The sequence below is a fragment of the Sminthopsis crassicaudata genome, chromosome 1 (assembly GCF_048593235.1).
Source record: "Sminthopsis crassicaudata isolate SCR6 chromosome 1, ASM4859323v1, whole genome shotgun sequence".
Lineage (NCBI taxonomy): Eukaryota > Metazoa > Chordata > Mammalia > Dasyuromorphia > Dasyuridae > Sminthopsis > Sminthopsis crassicaudata.
The window spans coordinates 193460317-193474821 of record NC_133617.1 but is presented as its reverse complement, the minus strand read 5'-3'; positions in this window follow the sequence as shown (position 1 = coordinate 193474821).

Sequence of the window (14505 nt, the reverse complement as noted above, 5' to 3'; positions counted from 1 at the left end):
CTCCCCAACTCCAAAAGTTTGTGCTTCAGCTTCCAGCCACAACAAAGGTGGATGATGGAATAAATCTGTCTCAGCCTCTGAGAGCTTCTAGTGAGCTTGTCCTTTTCTGGCCTTGAGAGAGTCTTCCTTATATGTTCCACACTGAGTATACACAAATCATTACATCACTAGGAAACCATCATTTATTGTAGGATTAAATTATTGCTAAACTAGATTTAACATTGTCTCCTCAATTCCACTTAGTAACATGTTTCAAGTTCTGTCTCCTAACATCTCCTTGTAGTATTAAATCAATAATACTGAGCCATGTTAAATTAGATAACTATTGTCTCTATCAATTCCACTGACTTAGTATCTTGTAAGAATCCTTTGTTTCAAGTTCAGAGTTCTGGCCCATAACAGGTTCCCTCTGGGCTGAAGGGTCTTATACCTTACCCAGAATTCCCCCACTATCTGAGCCCCTCTACAAATTACTAAAAGAGAAACTGAAACAGATTAAAGCAATTTATTAAAGAGAACTGACTCCCTCTAATGAAGTAGACTTTAGACCTCAAGGTCTGAGATGTCCCCTCTTTTCAAGACCCTATTTTTATAAAGTTTGATACCAGATTTATTACCTAAACATTCTGAAGTACCTATACAAAATATATAATTTTATTGGTTAACATAGAAGCAAAAATGAGGTCATGAATTGGGGAAGCAAGAAATATCTTCACTGATTAGGCAATCATAAGATGGATGGGCTATTCCTTAGGATAGGCAAGAAGAGTTGGTACAAAATATACATATGCTCCAATGATAAATTGGTAGATTTATCTGGTAGATTGAGGGTAGCATCTGTATCATGGCACTATGTATGCTTGGTTTGAGAAATAGGTTTCCTTTTCTCTCATGGAACTTGGTCAGAAGAGAATAGAGTTATCCATCAACATTATTACAGTTATACAAGTTACCATAGCTGGCAAACAAATAATGAATATTATATTAAAGTCTGAAGCTAATTATATGATTTATATAAAGTATGGATTAATGCATTGCTTATTCTTACACCTATTATTATTAGATGAATATATGAATTACTAATAATCATTATTCTTTATAAAATCATAATGAATCAACTAATAGTGATTAGAATTTCAGGGGGGGGTCTTCAATTAATCATCTAATTAAGCCTATAGATAGAGTAGAGCTAAAAGAAGCAAATATTAAAAAGTGGTTTCAAATGATATGAATATTTGAGTATTGCTTCTATGATTTTCTCTCTCTTTAAATTTTTGCTTCATTAATCATTTAAATCTTAAATCTGAAAACTTCTTTAAGTCACATCTTTCTGAATGAACAAAATTCTAATTATTTAAAGATTCATTTATTATAATATATTACATAATTATATAACAATTATTTTAAGTCTTTATACTATTATGTAAGATTATTTAAAGAAAGAATAATCTGAGTTAGAAAAATAAATCCAATCTTGATGGGGCAATCCCTTAATCCACTTAATGTATTTGTATATAGCTAACTTTTTAAAACTTTACTATATTATGAAGTTATGGCAATCATTGATAGGAGACAATTTAATTGGCCTTCCCTTTTTTCCCATCCAAGTAACAACTCTGATTCAAGAGGGGAAACATAAATTGGGAAAAGTGACTTCAGATCTAGCATATGCCTCTTCTAAGAAAAGACTTGATATTGAATTTTCTTCTGAGTTCTAAGTGTGTGACACAAAAGTAAGATTTTCAAAGAATGGGACTAAGAAATTATAACATTATGTGCCAGAAAGGTCTCCAAAAATAATAATTCTCTTCTAATAAAATTTGTAAAATAGTCTTCTTTTCAATCCCTCCCTTCCTTTCCAATTTCTTTGCTCCTTCTCCAGTGACTATCATACAGCTCTTAAACGTATCTCCCATCTGGAAGGAAGTACAAGTAGGTTTCCTTCAAATTTTTTTCTTCTTTAGACCAATTCCAAATAAGCAGCACCTCCCTTGAGACTCAGTCTTTGCTTCTGTCATATCAATGTCTACTCTAGGGTCTGGGTCAGTGAGAGCCCCACAGGCAGGGTCTCCTGCATGGCATCATGATGCTGAAATAGCAGCGTTTGACACATTTAAAACTTGCTGTTTGTGCAATCACTAAAAACTGCACCATTAGCTGGATTTTCAGATTGCATGAGTGCAGATCATTAAGTGTTATTACAGTATTAATTATTAGAAATGTCCTGTACTGCCCAAATTAAATTGGGATAGTCAACGACCTGCGAGTTCCCAATACCACGGATAATTTAACAGGAGATCTGCCACATTGTAGAAGGTGTCTCCACATGTCAGTCACATTATTTCACATTAACTACTAATTTAGGATTTCACAAAATATTTATACATCAAATTATAATATTTCTGATAGTGATTATTCAGTTGGAACTTTTAAAAGTGAGTTAAGAGTCAAATGGATACACATGTACAAGAGGTAGTTGGACCTCAGTGATCACTTAATACTATCATACATTATATCTGTTAATTATAATTAGTATCTTAACTGTGATGTCCTTGCAGCAATAGTGATTTCATGTGATTTCTGTGCCTAATAATCTGTGCTGAACTGATAAAAAAATAAATTGAAATGAACAAGATTATTTAAGGCCAATTCACCCAGAATTACATTAATTTCTGAAAGAATATCTTTGACTAAATCTTGCCAACTCCTTCCTAAGAAGTGTATATCATTCTCATAATTCCAGCTTTAGATTATATATCCATTCATCCAAATTGTTGTTGAATTGTTCACTCATCCTTGAAGTGGTCTACCTTCTTTCATAGGATGAAAAATAGAATGTAAGTCCCTTGAGGGCAGAAACTGCTTCAGTTTTATATTTGTAAGTCTTAGGGCATAATATATTTTCTTTTGTGTGCTTAATAATATTTTTAATTAATTAAATTGAGAAAACAGAAGAAAAAAATTACTTTGTCTTTCATAAGCCAGTTATGCCTCTTCTTTTTTCTTCTCCCTTTTTCACTCCTTGTCATAACTGCATATATGTATATACTCTCTATTCTCTCTCTCTGGCTCTTTCTCTTTCTCTCAATATGGATGTATACAGATGTGTTTATAAAAATATATAATATATAGTAATTAGTACATAAATATATGAATATGTATACACTAAATATATAGTATATTAGTCCGTCCATATAGTATAATGCTGCCTATCTGAGGTTCTAATCAAGCTGGTTTAGGTAAGGGAAAGGGGAAAGTAATTTTGCCTTCATCCAATATAAAGGTTTGTATAGAGGCTATCTAGACCATTTGACACATTCAGCCATTGCTCAACTTTTCAGTTAACGGTTTTTCAATTAAAGTTTTCTTTAGTCATTTGAATACCACTGTGCTAGAAAGAGGAGTTTGAAATCAGTAGTAAAACAAATACTGAGTTGAGATTTGTCATCAAGTATGACTGCTCTGGATATAAGGTGACACATACTCTAAGATCAAGGGACTTAACAGAGACATATATAACATACTGAAGGTTTCCTATTGCCTTTCTCTTCCCTTCCTTTTATCCTTCCCTTCCCTTCTTTGCCCTTCCCTTCTCTTCTTTGCTCTTCTTGTCTCTGTTGTGGCCATAGAGAACATCTTACTCTTCATGGTAGAAAAAAAATGTCTTGGATTTTGAGCTTCACAGGATATACAAGGAATAATGGAGACACTAATGATTCATTTGCATGCCAGTTCAACAATTATTTTACCTCTTAGGAACTTTATGAGGCAGAAGAAAAAAAAAAAAGAAAAAAAATATATATATATATTACATATATATATATATATATATATATATATATATATATATGCATCATCTTTTTTAAAAATGAAGAAATTGAGGTTCTGAGAGTTTCTGTGATCATTCCATTCCCAACTAATAAAGATCTAGAGTAGATCTAGGAATAAGATTCATGTCTCTTATTTTCAAGTCTAGTGTTCTATTATATTTAACTGCATTTCATTGTCTTAAATCAAGAGGACTAGACTAGAGTCTACTCTCAGCTCTGTCTTCAATTTAGTCTGTTATCAAGGCAAGTTTCTTAACCTGATTTCCACATCAGTATAATGAGAAACTTTGAAATAACAGTTTCTAAGGTCTTTTTCAGTTCTACATATGTAATAGTATATAAACTGGGGGGAAATGCAGAATAACCTAAGTTGTTGGTTTATACAGTTTTAGACAATATCTAGACATATTTAAATCACAAAATAGTTTTTCAGGAGTCCTTTTGATAATCTGTACCATGAAAAACAAGCTGTCCCAGAATCAGATAAGAAGCAAAACAAGCTAGAGTAAGATCTAGGAGAAAAAATAAACACCAAGATCTAGAGAAGGATGTCATCATCATTAGATAAATTAATTAGTTTAGGAAAAGTGAAGGGGAACTAGGAGGCTAGGTAATTTTGATTTATGTGACCAAATAGGGTTTAGCTAGGTGATCAGAAATCAGGAGGACAAAATACATAGGAAAGTTAGGAAAAAAACAAACAAGAGAACCAGCAATGTGACATCAGAAAGAAGTAAAAATTATTAACTTCAAGAATTAATTCCCCTGCCTAATTGCATTAATCATGTTTTTCATCTGCTCCAAGTGGGAGCTAATCCCTGAAATGTTGAAGGAGAGGTTAACTGAAAGCAGCACTTGGTGAGGAGAAGAGTGCCAAGTCAGATCTGGGCAAGGGTCACATAATCACTGAGTAGGAAGAGGTCTCAAAGTTCACCTATTCCAACCAAACCCTGTAAAAGAATTCTCTCCATAAACTATGCTCAAAGGACTTTAAACTGTGCCTCTACTGATCTGTATCTCAAGAAAATCATAAAGGAGGGACAAGGGCCCACTTGTGCAAAAATATTTGTAGCAGCTCTTTTCATGGTAGGAAAGAAGTGGAAAATGAGCAGATATCCATCAGTTAAGTTATGGCTGAACAAGTTGTGATACATGAAGGTAATGAAATATTATTGTTCTATAAAAAATGATGGACAAACTAATTATAGAAAAACCTGGAAAGATTTAAATGAACTTATGCTGAGCAAAACAAACAGAACCAGGAATACATTATATACAATAACAATGAGAATGTGCAGTGATGAACTATGAGAGACATGGTCCTTCTCAGTAGTTCAGTGATCTAAAGCAATCCCAATAGACTTTGGATGGAAAATGACATCTGCATCCAGAAAAAGAACTAAGGAGACTGAATGTGAATGAATATATGCTATGTTCACTTCTTTTTTCTGTTTTTATTTTTATCTCTCCCATATTTTTTTTCCTTTTGCTCTGATTTTTCTCTTCCAACATGATTCATAAAGCAATATGTATTTAAAATAATTAATTAATTTTGAAATTATTATTTCCATAATATCTAATCTTTTGAAGAGTTCTTAAAGACCTCCAGAGTTGGAAAGTCCATTGCTTTCTGAGGAAACTGCTTCCACTTTTAAACAAATTTATTAGAAAGTTTCCCTAATATTGAGACTAATTTGCTACTAATAGAATTTCCATATGTTGCTCTAAACTTTGCCTTCTAAAACCAAACTCAACAAATTTAATCACTCTTCTACCCATTGCTTTTGAAATCAAGGATGACATTGCAGGATTATAGGATCATGGACTTTAAATTAAAAGGGACTTAAAGATGATTGAGTCCAACCTCTACCTACCCAACTACACAGGAAACTGAGACTTACTTGACTTTTTAGGGTTTATAGGTTTATAGCTGAAAGAGCTTAGTAATTTACATTTGGTCCAACTCTCTCATTTAAAATCTTGTTTTTATTCATCTTTCTTTCTCAAAAAATACCAATAATATCATAAGGGTAATATCTAGATTTGCACATCAATTGCATTTAAATGAGATTGAGCTGCACAAAGTCATCAACCTCACTCTCTGCTCCAGAGTTATCAAAGTACAAAGGTTTATATGACTGGTTATGGTCCAGGATACAATGGAGGATATTGGTCTTTCTAAACTTAGGTCAAGAAATTTAAATATATAAGGCTTCCCTATATTCATAAAAGCAATGAAAGAAAAACTTCAAGATTCACTGTATTATGGTACTTTAAATAAACTTATATTATAACTCTGCTAAGGCTACTCTTCTTCAGGTAAAGCCTGAGTCTTTCATCTCATCCTTACAATACCAGGAATGTTTTATCTCACGTCACTGACTTCTGGTGCTTAGAATAAAATGCTTTGGAAATATTACTTAAATATAGGGTATTTGTCTAATTTTAATGAAAAAATTAAAAATTTTAAAGTTTGAAAAAATGTTTATTTGTAATTATCAAATCTATACTTTGTATAAGAGATAAATGGACAAATGGTCTTGTCCACAAAAGTGCTTGCTCACTGCATTTGGAAAAAAACACCATTTGTAAATCCAATTTGGTCCAACAACTGACCAACCAAAGAACATTTACATGTTTACATTTCCTTTTGGAAAGGGTGTTTTGGTTTGGAAAGTCCCAGCATTAGTGAGCAGAGCCATATTGGAGTTGATTGACATACTCTTTTCTGTAGCAAAATCATTATTAATTTGTTGTGCCCTCAGAGCTGTCCTGTAGGAGTTTCCCTGTTATAGAGTAAGGGGAGGATGATAAGAAGAGGGCTGCAGGGTGTGAAACAAAAAATGACTGAGGCTCCCTATCTAGAGTGAAGCATTTAAGGAATTTACTAATCAGGACAGCCTAGGCCCTAGGGTAGAAATTTTAGAATATAAAGGGTTTTTCCCCCCATGCCATAATCTTTAGAATTTTGATTTAGTTTTCTTTCTTCTCAGTAACTTATCACTTTTATTCATTTGTTGTACTTAAAATGTCAGTGATTTGAGAATGGTGAGTTATTTACTAGATTTGTCCCTCCTCATAGGATTCCAGAGGTTATTTCTAAGAAAGTCCAATCATTCTATACTTATCAAAATGGTTACTAGGACGGGAAACACACATGATTAAAGCTTTTCTCCCTCACCCCTATCAGGATTTCACACAATAAAACACTATGTGTATTTTTTTTTCTTTTATGAGAATAAGTTGTTAAAAATTACCACATCTAGAAACTGAGAAATGGGTCCTACCATTTTATTGCTAGGTAGATGTATCAAGAAAGCTATGGAAATAATGAGGGGAGGCACCTGGGATGGGGATGAAATAATGGGGGGAGGCACTAGAGAGAGAGAGGTACCTGATATTCTAAAGATGTCTAAGATATAAGATCTTTATCCTATCAAACATTCTGATGATTAAGAAGGAAGAGTGGTGTTGCAGGATTGAGCTTTACAATTAGGAACTGAGGCAGCACAATTTAGGGAAACTGGGTCAGGAAATAAAAGGGAATTGTGGCACAGTAGTAAAACCTACATATAGAGATTGCAGGAGATTGAGCAGTCATGGACCTCATAAATGGTGATGACTTTAGATGCAGAATTAACAAAAAGTTATGTGATTTTCTTAGCTAAAGATTAGCCTAAATATCATCATTATCAGAAGACTGTCAAATAAGTCATGGGTTGCCTATTTGATGAAGGCAATAAACATTTTTGTACTATCGTTAATCTTTTGAAGTATTGAATCATTCATTTATTATATATATGAGGCAATTATGATGTCATATGCTGCTCACACATACTAGCTCTTTGATCCTGGCCAAGTTATTCTCTATGCCCTAGACAAGTGTTGTCAAAATCAGATAGAAATAGATCTCTTCGGAGTTAATATTGATTTAGAAAAACACAAGTTAACATCATCTATATTGTATTACATTTGTATTTATTTTAGTTACATTTTAATCCCATTCTAGAGTATGGGAAATTCTGGGCTGCCATGAATTTGAACAACTCAAACCATCTGATTAAAGGTGTAGATTAGCTACTAAATATGCTCTACAATACTGTTCATCTGTGGAAGGAGTTTCTTTACCTAGTGCTCCTTATCAAGATGAAATCATAGGTCTTGCCTAAAACAAACATGCATAGCTTTCTTTCATTAATTTACATTAACTAATATACATTTTTTATAAGCATGTATCATTAGCTTATGTTCATTAACTAATCCTTCTCTATACAAATCAGAGCCAGAGAATTTTAGATTTGGAAGGGAATCATTTGTCTATTTTAACATGTCTGATAGTCCATATATGTTCCAAGAGCTCTTATGAACCTCCATTTTAAAATGTCCACTGAAAAGGAGCTCACTACCTCCATTCCACTTGAATAGTTCTAAAATTTCTCATTTCTAGTTAGAAATATTTCATTTCTAAATCATTAGAAAAATTTCCTCAGTATCAAGTTTCTTTTCAACTTCTATCCATTCAATAAATTTGACAAACACCTCAGGTTATTGAATTTCCTCCGAAAAATAGAACTATATACTTTAATATATAACTTTGAATATTATGCATACCCTTCCATACATTTCTCCTCTTCTTTAAGTCATTCCCCTCTGCTGCCTCTCCCCCTATACGCCCACACATTTTCCCTTAAATCTCTTCAAAATCCTGCTAGGATCATGAGAAGAAGGAATTACTTCTGGTTGTACTCTCTCTTTAAGACAGTCCCAATTATAACCAAAGCAGAGGCAGAGTGGTATAGACACAAAGAAAGTTTACCCAGAAGTTTTTGCTTATTTTATTTGGCTCCCTACTTTGTATCAATCCAATTGACCTTCACTTTTGCTAATATTAATATTAAACCCATGGCTAGATTTTATGGTGGTAGAAGATGAAGAAATATCAGAGGCAAAAGGAATCATAATGGTTAGTGTAAATGGGTAAGTCATTGAGAGTTTTAGAAAAGGCCAAAAAGAGAAGTCCTATATCATTGTAGTAACTCCAGTGTTCTAGGAAACTATCCTTTCCTTCATACCATGATAACTATTATTCTTTTAACTTCACAACATTCCATTCCTGTCCAATTAGATGAACACAATTCAAAGGAAGAAATCTCTGTAGAAGAGACTGGGATGAAGGGGATGAAAAACTAGAAATAATGTCCATTTTAAAGACTTCTCAATAATCTTTGTTCTATTCTCCACTTCTGTCAAACCTAAAATTTCCTTTGAAAAATTAAGTCCTTATCTCTTTCCATCACAAACTCCAGACATCACAACAAAATCCAATCTGCTTCTGTTAATGTAGCTTGGCAGAAAACTATCTCCAGCTGTACAAAAGCAACAGCAGCAAAAGTGTGAATTTTTCCTTCCTCAATCTATTCAACTCAATGAGGTGGTAACTTCACAGCCTACATAGGCCATTTAAATGCAAACCCTATTAAGCACTGTCTGTTTCTTTCTGTTATTTCAAAAAATGGAGAAGAAATTAAACATAAAAACTTGTTAATGCAAAGTTAAGGTTACAAATTTAAACGCAAAAAGTCTGTAAATGCAAATGCCAATGTTCTAATTGTAACATTAACTCAACCACATCTCACATCCTGGTTGCATTGACTGTATGTTTAAATGATCTAATTAGAAACTCAAACTATTATGCACAGTTGGGATGTGTGTTCACTTGATTATGAGACTATTCACTTCTTTACATTATTTCTCTTTGAGATGTAAGCTTCTTGAGAGTAAGAATTATCCCTTCTTGCATCTTGCATGGGGTTGAGTATTTTATGCATTCATAACTAGGATAAAAATAACTGTGCCAATCTAATAAATAACAATGTGCACCAGACCTGTAATCTATGTTCTGACAATGGAATAACAGACATTTTATGGGATGGCATGATTGGCCCTTTCCCATGTTATCTACCTTAAAAGGTTGGGGTTGCCTTCTTAAATATCCTTATCTTTAGTCCATCACCTATGAACTTGTTTTCCAGCCTGTACTATATGTTGAAATCAGATATATTACAGATTTTCAACTGGCTGTTTAAGATTTCATTTTTTTAAAATAATATTTAGTTCATTATTTTAAGACATTTTTATTTCATTGGTCTTCCACTATTCTTACTGACATAAAACACTATCTCTTTAAGCAGCATTTTTTTTTTTTTTTTTTTTTTTTTTTTTTTTTGCTAAGGCAATTATGGTTAAGTGCCTTGCCCAGGGTCACACACCTAGGAAGTGTTAAGTGTCTGAGACCAGATTTGAACTCAAGCCCTCCTGACTTCAGGGCTGGTGCTCTATCCACTACACCACCTAACTGGCCCTAAGTAGTAGTCTTAAGATTAAGTAGATGCTATAATACAATTACTATGACTAAAGAAAACTCATCACTCTTAACCATATCATATTGTTGAATTAAATTGGCCTTATAATACAGTAAAGCCTTCATCTTTTTCAAAATCACTTGTTAGACATTTTGTCTTTAACTTGTCCTTGGGAAGATTTTCTTTTTTGGAAACTGAAACATGACTTTTCATTTATTCCTATTATGATTCATTTTATTTGATCTAGCCTAACAGTCTATCCTGTTGTGATTTTTGAAAACTACAAGTTAAATGACTTTACTTTTATTGTTAATATTTCATTATAAATGGGGAAAGCCCCTTATTTGACCACCTCTTCTCATTTCATCTCTTCCTATGCCTTCCTTCTCCTAAATCTAGTCATTGCTTCATATTAATCTACTATACTTTCACTCTTCAGTACTTTCTGAGAGTTAATAATTTTGCTTTTATCATTTTCTCCCCTTCCCAGTCTTTACTTTAAAACTAATCCATTCAATTCTGTACTGCTTCTTTCTTTTCAATTTCTTGTCCTTTTGTCCTAGGCTCACTAATCCCTTAATCAAACCTAGCCCTAGTTTAGTACTATCATCTGCTTCTTCAGCCCCTCTTCATGTGCTGCAAAATGGAACTGAGAGAGTCACTCATCTCTCAGAAATTGTTCTATAGTTAGATTTTATTCATTCTCCATTTGTCCAATTAATTTTTAACCCATAAGTAGAACCTTACATTTATGTTAAAAATTAATCTCATGTAATAAATTAAGGCGTCATGATTTTCAACTTAATAATTTAACCTTTATATGTGTGTGTGTGTGTGTGTGTGTGTGTGTGTGAGAGAGAGAGAGAGAGAGAGAGAGAGAGAGAGAGAGAGAGAGAGAGAGAGAGAAAGTTTTGTGTAAAGTGAACTTTTGGAATTGTTGAAATTTGAGTTTTGTTCTTGTTTTTGTTTTTTTTTGTTGTTGTTGTTGAGAATCCTAATATTAGTCTGGTTGATTTTATTTTTTCATATTACTTTATACTCCATTAATAAAGTTTGAAAACTTTTAAATCTATAGTTTTACAGCAAGATATCTAAGTGAGTCAAAGTTAGAATTTCTCCTTGCTGGTGCCCTGTGTATTCTCTCTACTAATAAATTGTCACCCATGAGAGAAGTGAGGAAAATTTTCTTTGATTATTTTCTCTGAAATAGTGATGTGGGACAGAGCACTAGACCTGTAGTTAATAATACCTAAGTTCATTTGTGGCCTTATTTATTATGTGACCTTGAGCAAATTACTTATTTGTCATCCATCTCAGTTTCTTCAAAGAAAGTAAAATGGGCATACTAATAGAACTTACCTCCTAGTATTGTCATAAGAATCAAATAACATATTTCTAAAAGCACTTATCACAATGTCTAGTATATAGTAAATACTATAAAAATTCTTATTTTCTTCTCTTCCAATTAGGTCCTTTAATGCAATATTTAGCTTAGAAAATTAAGAATTTATGGAAAACCAATGACTTAAACTTTGACTTTGATTTCCCAAATATATTTTTGTCCTACATATTGTATAGCTACTTGTTCAGTTCTTTTGTTTCCTAGTGTTATGCTAAGGACCATACCTAAGTGTGAAACCCAGAAAGCCTGTAAAAAGTTGAAAGGGACTGCACCACTAAAGGTGGGTCAGTTCTCCAAAAGCCCCCACAGCTGTGAATCATCACATACTTTAAGAAATTAAAAATCAGTCTTTATCTTTATTGAAGCAGATGTTGCTTGGGAATTGGGAATGAAACCAATTGGCTGCAAGAGGAAAGAAGGAAGAGGTGCATAAGTAAGGAAGAGGTAGATGCAACTACCTCTCAGTCTCCCTGTATCATCTTCTCACATGAAGGGATCTATTCTGCTGGTCAGAATTAGATCTCCGGCAGCCACTAGTAGATTGCTCTCATAACAGTATGAGTCTTCAACTTATTTTTTTTATTATAAATAATTATTAATTAAAGAAATGCATGTTTGAAAAACTCTGAGTAATATCTACCTTGTTTAATATGGCAAAAGAAAAATAATAGATGTTCAAGGGGAAATGGGAAAATTGGAATGCTAAAGCTATGCCCAAAGGGCTAATAAACTCTGTATACCCTTAGAACCACCAATACTACTACCAGATCTGTATTCCAAAGTTATTCCCCTCAAAAAAGTAAGAAATAAAAAAGAAAAGAAAAAGTACCTTAAGGTATAAAATATTTAAAGGAGCTTTGTGTGTGTGAGAGAGAAAGTACTTGGAATGCAAAATTTTTTTAAAACATAAATATCATTTTTACTTGTAATAGGAAAAAAAGTATTCCAAAGAAAAAAATGGTAAAGGGGAATATTATTTTCATTTTTAAATATTTGAAGAGTTTTCATATGAGAGGATTGATTTCATTCTCTTTCTCTGTGGAAGGCATAAATTGAAACAATGAGAGAAAGTTGCAATCAGATTCTAGCTAGATGTAAATAACAGTTTTCTAACAATTAGAGCTGTCCAAAAGAAATGATATGTCACAAACACTATATTTAGGAGGAAGATGAAAAAAACAAAGCAAAGGAAAAAAATGAATAAAATAATGATAAATAATAAATAACAAAAATATTATATTCTTCCTGTTTTTGTTGTTATTATTTTTTAAATCAGCCTGTGATATATGGAATTAGTACTGAGCTTGCACTCAGGAAAGATCTACAATCAGATCCTGTCTGAAATTTACCAATTATGTGGTTGTATTCTTAATTTCTGCAATCTTGTTTCCTTTTCTACAAAAAAGGAACTGTTTTATCTAACTGACAGGGTTGATATAAAAATCAAATATGTATATATTAATCTATGTATGTGTATATGTATGTGTTTGCATATGATTCATTAATGTATTCCAGTGTTATTGTTTTTTTGTATAAGAAATAATAGATTTACATTAAGTGAAGTCTTAGGAATTTTTTTGCATTTGATAAAGTCTCTATTCACTTTACATTTCATTTTCATATATCCAAGTATCTTTTTATAAATTTAGAATGTATGTTCTATATGTATTATGTACATATACACACATATACTTATATATGTATAATTCCTTTTGCAAGATTGGTATCTTTTTATTCAACCAATTTTGTTTCAAGTAGCCTCTTGGTTACATTCCACTCCTCCCTTCCCCTCCAAAAAAAAGACTCTTCCCAAAATGTTTTGTTCATTCCTGACCACAATGCATGCTGGTCATCTTCCACCAAGTTGTTCATACCTTGCTACACTATACTACTACTCTTCCCTCACCCATTTTTCCCTTCTGGGAGAAGTTATCAAATCAACATTACTATTGCAGCAACACTACTTTTGCATGTTAATCAATCCCTTTTAACTTCCCTCACTATCCCTCTCACTTTCTAGATCATGCAACAATCCTCCCTGTCCAAAATCCTCAATACATTCTATCTTTCCCTATTAAAATATAAAGGCAAAACTAGAATATGAGGCAGATACTCTTTTGTTTTCTCTATGTCCAAAATGCTTAACATAGCACCTCTCCTATGGTAAGTACTTACCAATAATTTTTCATTTGTTCATTAATTTATTCATTATCCTGTTCTAGTGTCCCAGAGTAAAAGGGTGAGAATTACTGAACTTTTTCACTTTATTATTAAATTTCTTTTTTCTTCATTGGGAAGGTCTAATTTGTTTTCTGAAATCCAGGGGTGTGGAGATACAAATTAAATTTCAATAACATTTTTTTTCATGACAAGATCCAGAAGTACTGCCAAATTCTGAAGAGACTAAGCTTCATGCCTATCAGAGGCAGGCAGCATATTACAGTAGTTTAGAGGTAAGTCACTTGGGAAATAGAATCACAAGAATTGTGGAGAGTAACCCTAAATTGACTCCATATAATTCTGCCTGTTTACAGAGTGATCTCTAGTTGAACAAGATATCATCTAAAGGTTACTAAGGAAGAGTCATGTTGGCATCAGTTCAGGACTCATCTAATAGATACACATTAGTTGCTGGTGGGTTTTTTTTCCTAATCAGGAAAGTGGTGTCTCTAAGCATAGTTTCATTATTTACGAAACTAAGCAGGATTGTCAATCTCTGGAAGGAATTTTCCCATGATCCAATTCCCAGAGAAGTTTTGTTATATGTACAGTACAAGATACAAAATCCCATAAAAATACAAAAGAAATCTTAGGTCCAAGAAATCTAAATCTTCTAGAAGCTATAATAAAAAAGGGAAATAATTTAAAGGGGGCGGGGGAAACAGATACCAAGAGATGTATGCTAACAAAG